This window comes from Lactuca virosa, chromosome 8 (assembly GCF_052849685.1).
Source record: "Lactuca virosa cultivar CGN04683 chromosome 8, Lactuca_virosa_CGN04683_v6, whole genome shotgun sequence".
In the NCBI taxonomy this organism is placed as follows: Eukaryota; Viridiplantae; Streptophyta; class Magnoliopsida; order Asterales; family Asteraceae; genus Lactuca; species Lactuca virosa.
In genome coordinates this window covers 266,173,087-266,191,752 of record NC_136433.1, presented here as the reverse complement: position 1 = coordinate 266,191,752, position 18,666 = coordinate 266,173,087, and positions in this window count along the sequence as shown.

The window sequence follows — 18,666 nt, the reverse complement described above, 5'->3', positions numbered from 1 at the left end:
TCGATTGAACATTAGTGATACGAAAACGCATCAGTAACTTGGTGTTATAAAACGTATTGTCATGTATAATTTGATGAGTAAAAGATACAAGCATATGAGTCAAAGTTTATTCGTTCCTTTTTCCCTAACGGGAAAAGCGATATCTGTGGGCCCCTCGATGATTTGGTGTTGACTTATGTGTTGGGCCCAGCCAGGACTAAATTGATGCGTTCAATTAGAAGTCCTACATCATCACAAATCAGAAATCGGGAAACATAGATTCTGGACAAAGAGATTGATTACATTCCATGTCTGATGTCTAGGGATATCTAGCAGAACGAAGGATTATATGATCACTTATCTAAGGACACGTAACTGACTGGGTCAGAGTTCAGCAGCAGCTTTTGGAAGCTACAATTTGCTGGTAAATTTTAGATGTCATACTAGCAATTATACATACAGACTTATCCAACTGGGAGACTGTTGGATTAGGTGTCTAAGCCCATAACTATAATTGGTATGTACTTGAATTAATAGCAGCACAGTCCTTTTGGGTTGCCCTCAAACCTAGCAACTGGACAAGGAAATTATGAAAGGAGAGATATTGATTTATTATAAGATTAATAAATTAATATAAATGATTTAATAATATGTTAAAAGATTAATATATTAATTAGAAATCATAATGTTTAATTACTATTTAGCCAGAAATTAATTAGAATTAATTTTGGGGTTAATTGTGTTAATTATAAAGTACAGGGACTAGTTTGCAATTATCAAATAGTTGAGTGGAAGGCTCCAGAACCTCCTTGGAAGGGGGTGCACGAAATCTATAGGGGAAACCCTAATGATTTCGTCCAAGGGGCTTGGATAAGGCCTTTGGATAAGCTTAGGTCCTAAGCAAAGGAGTATTAGGGTTTTTCGTAAACCCTAGATCCCTCAGCTATATAAGGAGCCTCCTGGCTCTCAAAATTGGCCACTCCTACCTTGAAGAAACCCTAGGATTATTTTTGCATACCCTAGCCTCTCTCCTCACAAGTTTCCTTCTTGCTAGCTCTTGGGTGTGACTCCATTAGAGGCATTACATTTGTGGTGCTAAGCTTCCAATAAGATCAAGATCAAGAGGATTACCAATTGTTTGCTATAACAATTGAAAGGTATGTAACTCTTAAATCCTACTTGTTATTTTCTAAAATAGACTCTCTCCTTAGGGTTCTTGTTTTGCAATTCAAAGTTATATGTTCAATAGTTAAAACATAGATCCAAAGTAGGTTGCATGTGAACTTAGGAATTGTTTTCTAGTTTATTTGTTTTACCCAAAACCCATCAGTGGTATCAGAGCCATTGTTTAGTTTTAAATTGAATTTCTATAATGGTTGAATTGCAAAATAAGGTTTATAGCTATTAAACCCTAACTGGCCATGTTTTCGTTTTTAGGGTTTTTGGGTTCAAAGGGTTTTTCGAAAAAAAACCCTAGCCTCCATGAACCCTAATCGAAATTAGGGTTAGGGTTTTGAAAAACTCTAGCCTCCTCCCTTGAATTTCGAAATTTGCTTCTTATTTTAGGGTTTTATCTTATTTTGGATAATTATTGCTTCATTGGTTAATTATTGCCTAATTGGATAATTGAGAAAAATAAGAAAATTATCATTTACCCTAATTTTCGAAATCTAGAGGGATAAGGATTAAGATTAAATTAATTGTTTAATTTGATTAGATAATCCTTACAATATTTAATAAATTAATTAAAAGTTGATTAATAGATAATTATTAAATCTAGTTATTCGGTTTATTTTAAATTTAAATTAATAGTTTAATTTTCGAAATTTATATAAACCCTAAAGTTTTAAAAAGGTTTAAAACACACCTTATATATATATATATATATATATATATATATATATATATATATATATATATATATATATATATTATAATTAAAAGTTAAATATTATATATGTGTAATAATTGGTCAGTCAAATCGCTAGTATGCCTCATTCACGAAGCTAGTCTATAAGGGGGGTATAAGGAAACTGCCTATAAAATGGTAGTTGAATGGGTGTCCACTCTCACCCACCGCTTCCTTGATTAGCGGAGGGTCGTTAGCAGAACGGATTTGATAGGACAACTAAATCTCATTAAAAGTATAATGTTATTAAGAAAGTACTAGAACATTATTTTACAAAAATCCCAACTCTAGTTACTTTAGGAAAAATGTGAAAAATATGCTAACCCATGAAATTGCACATTATGCTTTATTGGTCGTTAGTGGAGCGTGTGTGGTTAACCAGCACACTAATAGGCACTAATAAAGAGTAGTAATGGGTATCTCATAATTATCATTTTGATGGATCGTGTGTGGTTTACCGGCACATCAATAGGTAATGATAAAGACAATGAGGTTACCAAGCAGATTTGCATGGTTATTCACATCTTGTTTGTGATCCTCGGTATCCCAGTCACAAATAGAAGAGCATAATCCTAGATTAAAACATGTCATTGAATAGTTTCAATGTATCTCAAAAGAATTAGGAATTTCACTTCATTTCGTCCTATGGTGGAATTGGTGAATCGTCATTCACCTACCTTTATGAAATTTACACTTGGATCTCGGCATCCCATTTCTAAGTTGTGAATCATCATAGTTGGATCGTAACCTTAATATTGTATCTTTGGGTTACTATATTGAGGTATCTTGAAATCTAACTAAAACTATCTTTCTTTTCAGATGTCTACTCCTGGAAACACTTCTGCTTCATCATCCTCCAACCACAACTTCTCTTGGCTCAACATTTGCTCCAAAGTCGTTATGGATGGCTCAAACTATAACGATTGGATGCGCAACATCAAAATGGCGCTTCGTTTTGAGGACAAAGAGTATGTCCTTGAAAAGGAGCTCAAAGAAATTGATGAATCCAAAGGCACTCCAGAAGAATATGTTGCCTACAAGAAGCACTATGACGATGCCACCAAAGTGGCATGCATCATGGTCGCAACCATGTCCCCAGAACTGCATAGGTACTATGAGGACTACTGGCCTTTTGAGATGAACAAGGACCTTATGGAAAAGTACCATAAGCGAGCTCGTCAATAAAAGTTCGAGGTAGTCAAATCACTCGTGGCTTGCAAGATAAAGGAATGGGAGTCAGTGGTCAGTCATGTGTAAAGAATGCAACGCTACATAGAGCGTTTGGTCAAGCTCAACATTCACTTTGATGGGGAATTGGCCATTGACATGGTCTTGAACTCATTACCCGATTGTTATGGTCAGTTTATCCTAACTTACTGTAACGCCCGTAGATCCGGGCTAGTCAATTTAGAGACGATAAGCATCAAAAATGACTTTTTGATGGAAGATTATTTAGAAGGATTAATCTTAACCAAGTTGTAGTATATGTCTCAAGGTTTCTGGATATATAAAGAATGCCGAAATCTGAGTTATAACGAAGAAGTTATGACCTCTCGAAGTTTCGCGACAAACCGGCACGGTGTCGAATGTCGTAAAAAGTGAGTTCTTGATAAACTACTTTTTAGCCTTAGTAATCTAAACGAGACTCGTAGTGTTCGTTAAACCGAGAAGTTCGATAAAAAGAACGCCCAAATCTGACTTCGTATGAGGAAGTTATGATTTTTCGAAGTTTCAGCATAGCAGTAGACAGCTAAAAACTCGAATTTTAGATCGAGTGATTTTTAACCGACACAACCTAAACGAGAATCGAAGGTCTCGTCATTAGTAGCACAACGGTAAAAAGTTTGACGAAAACGGACGTCGGATGAAGAAGTTATGAATTTTTAACGGATTTCCTGTCCCGGTCTGTTAAAAATAATAATATAGAAAATAAATTCAAAAACGGAGTCTAAAGGGAAGGTGGCTAACTCCTTGGTCGTATGCGAAAGTTATGGATTTTAGAAGTTTTGGCGCGAAAACCGAGAAATTTCGCATGGATAAGCTTCACCCGGAAATGCCACGTCACCCTCGATGCATGCTTGCCATGTGTCCGAACTGCTGAGTCACCGGAGGCCAGCTGGCGAGGCGTGTCATGTGCTTCGCGAGTCCGAGGTTCGGTCCAATAGGAGGCTGCCCCGTGTCCGATCTCGGTGTGTCATCAGCAACGTCTCCGAACCGAGGTGCTGTCCGAAGTGGTCCAATCATAAGCCTCCAGCGAGGCCCTCGCATGCGCAGCCATGTGCGAGCTCACGTGCGAGCCTTCCCTGCGAACCCTCGGATCTGCGACGCGTGGCTTCTTCTCATCCGTCCGATCAGCAGCTTCGGACCCTATAAATAGGAGGGTGCGAACCCTCCCGGCTAAAGTTAGAAAATTGGCAATTTTGGCCCCTTTTTCAATATTTTAGCCATTTTGACCTCCCCCGATGCCCCGAGATCATTTCCAACGCCCGGAATACGCCACGGAGTGTCCGAGAAGCCCGGGAAATTTATTTTTTCGGTTTCGAAGCCCGACCCTCGCAGAGCCCGGTTTCTCAATAAAACTCCCGGTTTTATTAGAAACGATCATTCTAGACAACGAAGTGTTGCACGGTTATCGTTAAAACATGTGAGTATATAGTCACTTTCATCTTACACATAGATAAGAAGTATTTTATATAAAATACGTGATATGTGTATATATGTTGTTTGTTTTTTTGAGATAGATGTTGAATGAATGTTTTATACATGTTTAAAATGATTTAAAATGTATATATATTTTATCTTCAAATATGTTGGGTAAAACATGGGTAGATAAAGTATGAGGGATAGAAGTACAGTATAGATGTACGTTGGTAGCTATGAATTTAGTACAGTATAGATGTACGTTGGTAGCTATGGATTTAGTATGTTGGCAGCTATGGACTTAGTGCCTGTTGTATAAACCTTGGCGACGATGTGACTTCGTGCCTATTAGATAAACCTTGGCGACGATGTGACTTCGTGCCTATTAGATAAACCTTGGCGACGATATGACTTCGTGCCTATTAGATAAACCCTGGCGAATATGAGACGTAGTGCCTATTGTATAAACCCTGGCGACTATGAGACGTAGTGCCTATTGTATAAACCTTAGCGACTATAAGACGTAGTGCCTATTGTATAAACCCTGGTGACTATGTGACGTAGTGCCTGTTGTATGAACCTTGGGCAGCGATGGACTTCGTGCCTATTCCTTTGGATGAATCCTTAGGAATGAGTGAGATTTGATTCTTAGGGTAAATCCTTAAGAAATAAATAAGATAATGGGGATTGGGTAATTGGGTTGATTGTTTGATGTTTAAGCATAATAAATTATTTATTGTGGGTTGAAAACCCTATATGCTCACCAGGCTCCCAAGCCTGACCCACTCAGTTTGTTTGTATCACAGGTATCGATACGAAGTTACCTTACACTGAGAGATTAAAATAGATGTAGATCACTAGTGTAAGTGAGTGTAAGTTCTGTTTATGCTTATGTTTCTGTATTGACGATGACATCCCAATGGTTTAAGTGAATAAAATACATTTCTTCAGAAATGATTTGATAATATAATTATCATGTTTTTATGGGAACAAATTCCGCAACACCTTTTAAAAGGATTACTCTGATTTTATTTTAAAAAGCATAAACGAAAAATCGGTCTTTTCTGGCCGAGAAATTAGGGGATGTCACACTTACCATTTGACCAACACTGAGCAGACACTGGCCCAATTGCACAACTTGTTGCAGACAGATGAAGCAGGGATGAAGGGTAAAAGTATAGCCTCCACTCCTGCAAGTGCCCCTGTCTTGGCTATTGGACAGGGAAAGGGAAAAAAGAGGAAAGGTCCTCCTAAGCAAAATTGGAAGAGCAACGCTCAAGCTGGGTCATCTAGTAATGGCCCAAACGCTAAGCCTAATGCTACCATTCCCCATGTTTCTGATCCAAAGGTTGCTGGTTCCTTTTATTGCAATGACAAAGGGAACTGGAAGAGAAGCTGTCCAAAATATATGCAGGATATCAAAAATGGCAAAGTGAAGCCATCTTCAGCAGGTATTTACACTATTTCTTCTAATAACTCATTATCTTCTCGTTCATGGGTCCTTGATACAGGATGTGGTTTTCACATCTGTTCTGATTTGCATGGGCTAAAAGAATGTGAGGAGGTGGAGCGAGGGAGGATAAACTTGATCATGAGGAGCAGAAAGTCTTCACCAGTGACCAAGATCGGAGTGCTCGTCAGGAAAGTTATGAAATCATTGCCTCCATGATTACAAGAAAGATTAAGGATGGAGAGTCCATCACGGCCCACTTGCAGAAAATGCAAAGGGTTGTGGACCGCTTGCTGAATTTGAATGTGAACTTTGTGTTGGATTAGGTGTCTAAGCCCATAACTATAATTGGTATGTACTTGAATTGATAGCAGCACAGTCCTTTTGGGTTGCCCTCAAACCTAGCAATTGGACAAAGAAATTATGAAAGAAGAGATATTGATTTATTATAAGATTAATAAATTAATATAAATGATTTATTAATATGTTAAAAGATTAATATATTAATTAGAAATCATAAGGTTTAATTAATAGTTAGCCAGAAATTAATTAGAATTAATTTTGGGGTTAATTGTATTAATTATAAAGTGCAGGGACTAGTTTGCAATTATCAAATAGTTGAGTGGAAGGCTCCAGAACCTCCTTGGAAGGGGGTGGACGAAATCTATAGGAGAAACCCTAATGATTTCGTCCAAGGGGCTTGGATAAGGCCTTTGGATAAGCTTAGGCCCCAAGCAAAGGAGTATTAGGGTTTTCCCTAAACCCTAGATCCCTCAGCTATATAAGGAGCCTCCTGGCTCTCAAAATCGGGCACTCCTACCTTAAAGAAACCCTAGGCCAATTTTTGCATACCCTAGCCTCTCTCCTCACAAGTTTCCTTCTTGCTAGCTCTTGGGTGTGACTCCATTAGAGGCATTACATTTGTGGTGCTAAGCTTCTAAGAAGATCAAGATCAAGAGGATTACCAAGTGTTTGCTATAACAATTGAAAGGTATTTAACTCATATTTTCGAAAATAGCCTCTCTCCTTAGGGTTCTTGTTTTGCAATTCAAAGTTATATGTTCAATAGTTAAAACATAGATCCAAAGTAGGTTGCATGTGAACTTATGAATTGTTTTCTAGTTTATTTGTTTTACCCAAAACCCATCACTTTGATGAAGAGTTGGCCATTGATATTATCCTACACTCATTGCCTCTTTGTTATGATCAGTTTCGTATGGCTTATCATATAAACAAGGAGGAGGTCACTCTTAGCAAGCTTCAAGGCCTTTTGAGAACTGCTGAAAGTAGCCTGAAAGGAAAATCTGTTCTATCTACTCCTACTCCTACTGCTGCTGCCCCAGTCTTGGCAATTGGACATGGGAAAAGGAAGAAGATGAAGGCTCCTTCTATGAGCCGCAAGAGAAAGTCTCATGATGGATCCTCTTCTAGTGGGACCAAAGCTGGTTATGCTAATCCCTCTACCAATCCGAAAGAAGCAGAGTGTTTCTATTGTCATGATAAAGGGCATTAGAAGCGAAGCTGCCCCAAATACTTGCAGGATGTCAACGATGGGAAGATAAAGCCCACCCACGCATGTATTTACAATATTCTATCTAATAACTCATCACATTCTTGTTCTTGGGTCCTTGATACAGGTTGTGGTTTCCACATTTGTTCTGATTTGCAGGGACTAAAAAGAAGTAGGAATGTGGAGCACACGGGAAGATGAACTTGATCATGGGGAATAGGAAAATGTCGCATGTCACCAAGATTGGAGTTTATTCTTTATTGCTTAGTAGTAGGTTAGAAATAGATTTGAATAATTGTTGCTACTCGTCTGATATGGCGAGAAATATTATTTCCTTTCATGGTTTGTACAAAGAAGGTTTTAGATTTTCATTTGATAATGAAACTGGTTCTATTAATGTTCTTTATAATGGTGTATTCTATTTTAAAGCATTTCCTTGTAATGGTGTATATGAAACTGTGATGGTTGTAGACAACTTAGGAAATAATATGTTGCACATTGCTTCTTCCAATAGTTTGGATAAGGCATCCTTGTGGCATTGTCGTCTTGGACATGTCAACAAGAAGTGCATAGGCCAACTCCAAAAGACTGGAGTCTTGGAGTCATTCGACTTAAGGTCGGATGACACTTGCGAATCTTGTTTGCTTAGAAAGATGACCAAGTCACCCTTCACTGGTACTTGTGAAAGGGATGAAGGTTTGTTGGATCTCATACACACTGATGTGTGTGGACCCTTCAGAACCGCCACAAGGGATGCTAACCGCTTCTATGTGACTTTTACTGATGATTACAGCAGATATGGCTATGTCTACTTAATCAAGAATAAGTCAGAAACCTTTGAAAAGTTCAAAGAGTTTAAACAAGAAGTGGAGAATCAGCTGGGCCGGAAGATAAAGATGCTCTGATCTGATCGAGGTGGTGAGTGTCTTAGTATCGAGTTCCTAGACTATCTTAAGGAATGTGGAATTGTTTCACAATTGACGCCACCTAGGACACCACAGCTTAATGGTGTGGCTGAGAGGCGCAATCGAAACTTGTTCGACATGGTTCATTCTATGATGATTCGAGCTTCGTTACCTATCTCATTCTGGGGGTACGCCTTAGAGACTGCCGCTCATATCCTTAATCTAGTCCCAACTAAAAAGGTTGCAAAAACACCTCATGAGATGTGGACAGGGAAGGTTCCCTCATTAGCACACATCAAGGTTTGGGGTTGCGAGGCTTTTGTGAGATGAGAGACTCACGACAAGCTCGAACCTCGTAGTGAGCGTTTTATTTTCATCGGCTACCCACAGAAGTCCTTTGGATATCTCTTCTATAGACCGAGTGACAATGTTGTCTTCGTTGCGAGGAGATGAGTCTTTCGTGAGAGAGAACTCATATGCCAAGAGGAAAGTGGGAGGCAAATTGACCTTGAAGAGCTTCAAGATTTAAGTGATGAAGGAACCTCAAACACTAGCGATCAACCTGATGAGGAAACTCCTGTTGAACCAATTGACGAATTCGTACCTCTGAGGTGTTCCAGTGGAGTTAGTATTCCACCTCTGTTATATATTTTCCATATAACATCTAAGGGTGATACATAATTCAGTGATAGCACACTGGTAAATTTGGATGAACCTAACAACTACAAGGAAGCCATGGCAGGCCCCGAGTCTGCAAAGTGGAAAGTGGCTATGGACAGCGAGATTCAGTCCATGTATAAAAATCAAGTTTGGAACATGGTTGACAATGTATCGGGTCGTAAGACAGTCGGGTGCAAGTGGATCTTCAAGAAGAAGACCGACATGGATGGGAAAGTACATACATATAAGGTGTGTCTGGTTGCGAAGGGCTTTACTCAAACTCATGGAGTTGACTATGATGATACCTTCTCACCAGTTGCGAAGATTAAATCTATAAGGTTTATGCTAGCTATAGTTGCATTTCATGACTATGAAATATGGCAAATATATGTCAAAACCGCTTTCCTTAATGGAAAGTTGGCATAAGATGTTTACATGAATCAGCCAGAGGGTTTTGTCAATGCAAAGTACCCTAATAGAGTGTGTAAGCTTGAGAAATCCATTTATGGATTGAAACAAGCATCTCGCAAATGGAATCTTTGTTTCGATTAGAAAGTCAAAGAGTTTGGATTTTCGAGAAGCGAGATTGAGTCCTGTTTATGTGTCAAAGCTAGTGGGGGTATAGTTAGCTTTCTGGTGTTGTATGTGGATGACATACTTCTCATAGGAAACGAAACCCCAACCTTGCAGGAGGTTAGGTCTTGGCTTGGGAAGTATTTCCCTATGAAGGACCTTGGAGAAACTGCTTACATCCTAGGCATAAGGATATTGAGAAACAGGAGTAAAAGACTAATTGGACTTAGTCAGCGTACCTACTTGGACAAGGTGTTGAAAAGGTTGAACATGGAGAATTCCAAGAAAGGTGACTTACCCATCCAAAGCAATACCAAACTGAGTAAGACTCAGAGTCCGAGTACAGAGGCTGAGATAGAAAAGATGAGTCGAGTACCATATGCTTCCGCGGTTGGCTCGATCATGTATGCTAGACTTGTACTCCACCTGATGTGGCCTTTGCTTTGAGCATGGTCAACAGATATCAAGGGAATCCTGGTAAAGCTCACTGGACTGCGGTTAAGAACATTCTCAAGTATCTGCGGAGGATTAAGGACTGGGTCCTTACCCTCGGTGGGAGTGATGACTTGAGAGTGACAGGGTATAGTGACGTCAGCTTTCAGACCGACAGAGATAATTTCCGCTCTCAGTCGGGCTGGGTTTCTACCCTGAATGGAGGAGCAATAACTTGGAAAAGTTCCAAACAGAAGATTGTAGCTGATTCAATGTGCGAATCATACATAGCAGCAAGAGAAGCGTCGAAGGAGGCGATATGGCTAAAGAACTTCATCGGAGACCTTGGAGTTGTACCAGCTGTAAAGGAGCCTATGGAGATTTTCTGTGACAATGAGGGTGCGGTTGCCTTAACCAAGGAACCAAGGGATCATGGCAGATTCATGCACATCGATAGAAAATATCACTTCATAAGACATTGTGTGGAAGAAGGACTCCTCGTGGTAAATAGGATATCGTCAGAGGAGAACCCAGCAGATCCCCTTACGAAGGGATTTAGTAGGGTTAAGCACTTGCAGCATGCGAGGAGCATTGGGCTGAAGGACGATATTAGTTTTCAATAATTAGATAGTTGTTTGGAAACTTGTAATAGATAAAATGTAATTGAAATTGGATGATTAAATAAAAAGTGTTTTATTTATAAGTATAGTTACTATCTTGTGTCAATTGTTTACTATTGTTTCATTTTGCATGTTTTGACTTCCAGAATAATTAAATTATTCAAAATATCCACAGTCGATCATACTTTGGAAGTAGGTATTGAGGAAAGACTGTCATGAATTTGGCTTGTAGATTGTCTGAAGTGTTTAGACATAGCAAAAGATTGCTACAACATTCATGAGTGCTCATAAGGTCTGAGTATTGGATTAAACCCACACTCACATAAATCACTTCATGGAATTTATCACGAGTGATTGTGAGACGATAATATCATATAAGTCTTCAAACTGAGATATATGAGTTGTTGACTATGAGTTGGTTGTACATTGATAGTGTGAAAACGCATCAGTAACTTGGTGTTATAAAACGCACTGTTGTGTATGATATAACGAATAGTTAGTACAAGCATATAATATCGAAGTTTATATGTTCCTTTTAATTCTTGGAGGATTAAAAGCAATATCTTGGGCCCCTCGATGATTTTTTCTTGACTTATGTGTCGGGCCCGGTCAGGACTCAATTGATGTGTTCAATTAAGTTCTATGTCAAACAAATCAGAAATCGGGAAACAAACTGTTGGACAATAAGTAAGACATTGTTCCATGTATTTTTTCGGCTGATATCTTGAAGAACAGACGAATATATGATCCCTTATTCAAAGGACGCGTCAGAGTTGGACAACGGCTTTTAAGAGCTATGATTGCTAGTCGGTTTTTGAGTCGTACTTGCAGTTATAGTTATTAGACATATCCAAGAGGGAGACTGTTGGATTAGGTGTCTAAGCCCATGACTATAATTGGTATATACTTCACCCGAGAGTAGCATGGTCCTTTTGGGTTGCCTTCACCAGAACAATTTGATGGACATTTGAGAAAGAGGTTATTTATGATTTATTAATATATTACAAGTATATTATATTAATATGAAATCATGTTATTTAATTAGTATTGATCAAGAATTAATTTGGAATTAATTTAGTGATCAAAAGAGACTAATTAAATTAACGGGGACTGATTATGTAAATCAATGATTATATATATATATATATATATATATATATATATATATATATATATATATATATATATATATATATATATATATATATATATATATATATATATGGTTTGGGCTATTGATCCATGATGGGCTAAGTTTATGTAAGTTTCCATGAAGAGTTAGCACACATAATATATGGATCATAAGACAAGTGTATGGATTAGGGTTTACCCATGACTCTTGGATTCCTACACTATATATATATGACCCCATGGCCTAAAATTAGTTACCCTTGTGTTCTTAGAGTTCATAGAGCCGATTTTAGTGCATTGGAACCTCTCTCTCAAGTCATCCAATTTTTGGTGGTGTTTGTGACTTATTAGAGGCATCACATTTGAGGTGCTAAGTTCTTAAAGGCCAAAGATAACAAGTTACAACAAGAGGTAAACAATCTAAATAGTTTTATGATTCAATTATCAAATTTTATATGCTAGTTTAGGCTTCATGCTTTGGAAAACAATTTTGCATGTATAACTAGAGAAAACATAGATCCAAAGCATTAGGGTTGTATGTGCACCTTAAGGTTGTAATAGTGCTCAAAACCCTTCAACTAATACACACAAACACACACAATTTCAATTGTGATTCTAATTTAGGTTTCCGATTTTTGAGTTACCATCTGAAAAGACCTTAGCGAACAAATCTAGGAAGGAGGCAATGATCTTCATATGATTTCATTTTTTGCTTGCATCTAATTTGGATCTTCATCTGAGCAATTGGAAGGTTTTGTCACACCCCCGAACCAGACGGCGGAAACGTCCGGGGGCTTGTGCGTGACTTCATCCTTGTAGTATCATCACATAGTATATAATTGAAACATAACATCATCATCATCACACATGTAATATAACAACATACATTGTTTACATCGAGTATTGTGTTTGAATATTACATGCCAAAATAGTTAAAGTATGATGAAACAAAATATAACAAAACATCCATTAGTTTGTTCAGCCCAACCTGCTTCAACGGTTTCCTAAGAATACAAGTTAATTTAAAAAGGTCAACATAAAAATGTTGGTGAGTTCATAAGCATGTTTGAGAAAATGATTTGTATAACTTTGTAATCACAAGAAAATCCTATATTTTCTTAAAATAGTTTAGTATGTTTGTGTCCGATCTTGTATTAATGCATGTGTGTTATTATTTAATAGAATGCCAAAAGTGAATGAAGAGAATGTAAAGAGGATGCCCCCAGACAACCCTATGTTGCCTGTAAAAGAGAATGCTGGTATATCAACCCCCGAGGTTGAGTACCGGCGCGAGTATGTTCCCGAGTAATCCAAAGAGAAAAGAGAATGGTCTCCCGTAAATTTCATAATGTTAATTCCTCTAAATGAGTCGTTATAACCATACAAGATAATGACAATTTCGCCTATCTTGGCGTTTATGGACGCCGACAGAATAGAATAAGGTTTTCGTCACCCTAGACTGGTTTAGTCTAACTGTAGCGAATAGCTCAGGTGTGCGGTGTCATCCCCGTATAAATCTATACACAAACCCCCGCTCTCCCTCCAAGAGACTTTGGTTATACCTACAGGCTACGATTGTACACTCAATAGGTGTCAACCGACACGTCTCACTAGATCCTTAATCGAATTTACGCGAAGAGAAACATATAAAACACATTCCAGGCCCAATGAACCAAGTAAGTGAACAACTAAGGCTCACTAAACATGTAAGTCATTTCGAGGCCCGAAAGGAATGAGATTATATAACATGGGCCCAAAATATATGTAAAATGACAACTAAGGCACATTTCACATGTAAGGTATTTACAGACCCAAATAGCACGCAAAGAGTATCCAAGGTCCTTCGAGCATGATAATGGGTCAATGAGGCCCAATAAACATATAAAGAGTATTCACGACCTATCAAGCATATAAATGGGCCACTAAGACCCAATAACCTGGGAGAGGCAAAAATTTGCCCATTTGTTACATTATTGCTTGTTTTAGTTCAAATATTTACCAAAATGGCATAAAAGGCCCACTTTTTGTAAAAATGATATTCTTGGCCCATTAAGCCAAAAAATTACAATTAAGGCCCAATTTTTATAAAAATAACATTTTAGGCCCCTTTTTGGACAAAAATTTCATCCGCAAATCTCGAACAACGATTCCAGTTTTTCTAACCACCTTTTCAGAGTTATCCCGCCTCCCGTCCGGTTGAAGGTTCGAGGCTTGGCGTTAGCGAAGTCCTTGTAGGTACAGGTTGTGGTGGGTCCTTGGTTCATCCCATGGTTTGAGCTTCCGGTCCCTTACCCATTAACTCCACCGTTGTTCACGTTGTGAATATGAGCCAGTGCTGCTGTAACTGCAGCTGAAATTGCTGCTTGAAATGCCGCTGAGGTCATTTCTGGTGGAGGCGGTGGTGGTGGCGTTGTGTTGCTGTTTCTGCGGATCGGTCTTCGAGGCATCTTTCTGTCATGGAACGGAAAGATGTTGAGTATCCAGTGTATTTTAGTTTCACGATTTCTTGATTATAGAATAGTATCGGTGATTTAGTTATGTATAAACAAGTGAGTGCATAAAATCAACATGTAATAATAGTAATAGAACACATAACAGATAACAACATCATGAGAAAATATATAGCCGTTTTCATTAATGATAATCTTTTGAGTACATGAAAATTTGCCTACATAAGGCATACAATACATGAAGTGAAATAAAATCCGACAGAGTAACGACTCCATGAGTAGTGTAATCACTTAATCATGTAGTCGATAGTACATAGAGTAGTACATAAAAGAAAATCATAACGGTAGTAGGTAGCAGATGAACGGATACTAGTTGCGGTGAGCAGGGTCTGGTGCTGCTGACGACGAGGTGGATGCACCCTGGAGTCTGGCCAGGTGCTGCTCGGCGGCCCGAAGCCGGGCTTCCAATGTTGTCTGTCGCGCTTGGTAGTCCATGACTACCTCATGTGTCATCCTTTCTGTGCGCTCAACCACGGCTCTCATGGCAACCATTTGGCCGGCGGTTGCCTGTGTCTGCTCGCCGATGTCGCGTGTCCTCCTTAACATCACAGGCAGGGCTCGGTCTGCAGGTCCACCGTGACTCAAGTCGTAGTAGACCCGGTTCATACCAAATAGAGGTCGTACCCCTTGCTGGCGGCTCCACCTCCAGAGCTCGTGCACCCATGGTGGCGTAGGACCATTGGGGCCCATTCTGTATGGGGGCACCCAGTCCATGTAGGGCGGATTGATGACTTCAGACTCCGCGTCAAGTCATATGCGTCGGTGTCATCAGCCTCCTCCTCATCTGAGTCAGCTACCGGTTCTGCCAGTCCTCCTATAGTCTCTTCCTCTGGCTCCAACCATCCACCATTCCCCTGGTTGGGGAAATAGGGATCTCCTGGATGATGGAATCCGGCCATAGTGTCTGCACGAGGGGTGAGAAATGTGTAAAGAGAGTATGTGTAAATGGGTTTCCAAAATACTCCTATAGTATTTTAATTGTTTAAGTTTGAGTTCTGTAAATCTTTTGGATACGAGGTAAGTTTCTAGATTCATTTCCCAACATGATCACTCCCGAACACATGTTGGTCGTATTTTGAACAAATATAGTTGATCAGGCTATATTTATCCCCAATACGACTACATAACTGTCCGGTTTTAACCACGGTGTTCAATTTCCTCCAGAGACTTTTAGTGTTATAGTTAGTGCATGCTTAGGTATTATCTTATTGAGAGTGTTTTAGTCTCATTGTATTTATAGTTGCAACCTTGTATAATTAGATATGCCAGTTCACTATAAACAATGCTCTGATACCAATCTGTCACACCCCCGAACCAGACGGCGGAAACATCCGGGGGCTTGTGCGTGACTTCATCCTTGTAGTATCATCACATAGTATATAATTGAAACATAACATCATCATCATCACACATGTAATATAACAACATACATTGTTTACATCGAGTATTGTGTTTGTATATTACATGCTAAAATAGTTAAAGTATTATGAAACAAAATATAACAAGACATCCATTAGTTTGTTCAGCCCAACCTGCTTCAACGGTTTCCTGAGAATACAAGTTAATTTAAAAAGGTCAACATAAAAATGTTGGTGAGTTCATAAGCATGTTTGAGAAAATGATTTGTATAACTTTGTAATCACAAGAAAATCCTATATTTTCTTAAAATAGTTTAGTATGTTTGTGTCCGATCTTGTATTAATGCATGTGTGTTATTGTTTAATAGAATGCCAAAAGTGAATGAAGAGAATGTAAAGAGAATGCCCCCAGACAACCCTATGTTGCTTGTAAAAGAGAATGCTGGTATATCAACCCCCGAGGTTGAGTACCGGCGCGAGTATGTTCCTGAGTAATCCAAAGAGAAAAGAGAATGGTCTCCCGTAAATTTCATAATGTTAATTCCTCTAAATGAGTCGTTATAACCATACAAGATAATGACAATTTCGCCTATCTTGGCGTTTATGGACGCCGACAGAATAAAATAAGGTTTTCGTCACCCTAGACTGGTTTAGTCTAACTGTAGCGAATACCTCAGGTGTGGGGTGTAATCCCCGTATAGATCTATACACAAACCCCCGCTCTCCCTCCAAGAGACGCTGGTTATAACTACAGGCTACGATTGTACACTCAATAGGTGTCAACCGACACGGCTCACTAGATCCTTAATCAAATTTACGCGAAGAGAGACATATAAAACACATTACAGGCCCAATGAACCTTGTAAGTGAACAACTAAGGCTCACTAAACATGTAAGTCATTTCCAGGCCCGAAAGGAATGAGATTATATAACATGGGCCCAAAATATATGTAAAAGGACAACTAAGGCCCATTTCACATGTAAGGTATTTACAGGCCCAAATAGCACGCAAAGAGTATCCAAGGTCCGTCGAGCATGTTAATGGGTCAATGAGGCCCAATAAACATATAAAGAGTATTCAGGACCTATCAAGCATATAAATGGGCCACTAAGGCCCAATAACCTGGGAGAGGCAAATATTTGCCCATTTGTTACATTATTGCTTGTTTTAGTTCAAATATTTACCAAAATGGCATAAAAGGCCCACTTTTTGTAAAAATGATATTCTTGGCCCATTAAGCCAAAAATTTACAATTAAGGCCCAATTTTTATAAAAATAACATTTTAGGCCCCTTTTTGGACAAAAATTTCATTTAAGGCTCGTTTTTGTAAATATAACATTTTTAACTCACTTTTGTCAAAAATATCATTTTTGGCTTGATTTTTATAAAAATATATATATTCGGCCCATTATAGATAATTTCATCTTTTTGGCCCAAATTTTTATGTTTTCACAACTTTAACCCTTCTTATCAAAAATTTACATGTTTGGCACAACTTTCTTGAAAATGACATTTAAGCCCACAAAAGATAAAAAATTACAATTTTTGGGCCCAAAACCGTGAGAATCCCAAGTAAGCCCCATTTATGAAAATGTTTACATTTTTAGTCCTTGTAAGGTCTCAAATGTCGAGAATAGCCATGTTTAGCAAAAATTTCCTTTTGAACCCCTTACTAGCCGTGAGTTACATGAATAACCCATACTTTTGTCATTTTGTCGATTTTAGCCCCTTTTATGAAGTTTTTCTTAGCTTCAAGTAACCTAAATGTATTTTAAACATTTTTCTTGTAAGATGAGTTGAAATGAGTGTTATGTCATACCAATATCATCATATTTTAGTAGATTTTTAAGTTCATGAAGTTTCTAACACATAAACACATATATAACTAGAAAAACACACAAAATCATGCATACACATATAGATCTACACAAAACAACTTGTATTCTCCCCCAAAACAAAGTAAAAATCGAAAATAGGGGGTATGAACTCACTTTGCTTTGAAGTTTTCGGTTTGTGGTGAGGAAATGAGAAGTTATCGGCCCTTGATGTGTTCTTGAGAAGATTTTCGAACTTAGGAAGTTCTAGGAAGCATGATTAACGAAAAACATGTGTTTAGGGGGAGTGATTGAGCTTAAAATGAAGTATATCAACTTGAGTTTGTATGATATTACCACAATGTGAATCTTGAAGTGATCTTCTTGAAAACGCACCTAATACTCACGAATTTCTTGAGAGATAGAGAGTGGAAGAGTGTTGAAGGTTGAGAGAAAAGGTGTTGAATTTGAAATGGTGAGTGAGGTCGGAAAGGGAGAGAGGCCGAGAGTTAGAGAGGGATGAGAGAATAGGGGTTGACTTCTGAAGAGGTTGACAAGATACTTACTTGGATACATTCAACTTTGCATGGATATCCACTAGGCTAAAGTGAGGTGTCAAACTCTACTTCCCTCCCATTTGTTTTTTTTTTGTTGAGCCGAGTCTAAGGGAAAGGAAGAGAGAATGAAAGAGTTTTGGCCCTTTCTTGATTTAGTTCGAATTTATGAGGCCCAAGATGAAGGTTTTCGGCCTATTGGGCCCTCATGGGGGTTCACGGCCCAATAGTGATAAAGAAAAGGGTTTTCGGCCCAATGAAGCCCAAGAAGATAGTTTACGGCCCATTAGGGATTATGAAACCATCTACGGCCCATCATGGCCCATGAGAAATAAGATGAGTCATTCTAGGCCCACATGACCCAAAATACTTTAGTTTCATGAATGTGAGTCCAATTAGAGCCCAAGTAGGGTTCCTTGCCACAAAATAACCAAATTGAAAGTTTACTGGTCCATTAGTCCCAATAAGAGGATCCTAGTCCATAATAAATTCGAACCGGGCTTTTTAGGGTTTTCAACCCATAGTTGAATATATGAGATGTATTGTATTAGGTTTTGAATTTCACTCAGGAGTTTGGATTCAAATGGATGATTTCATTTTAGCATATAGCATGATATTC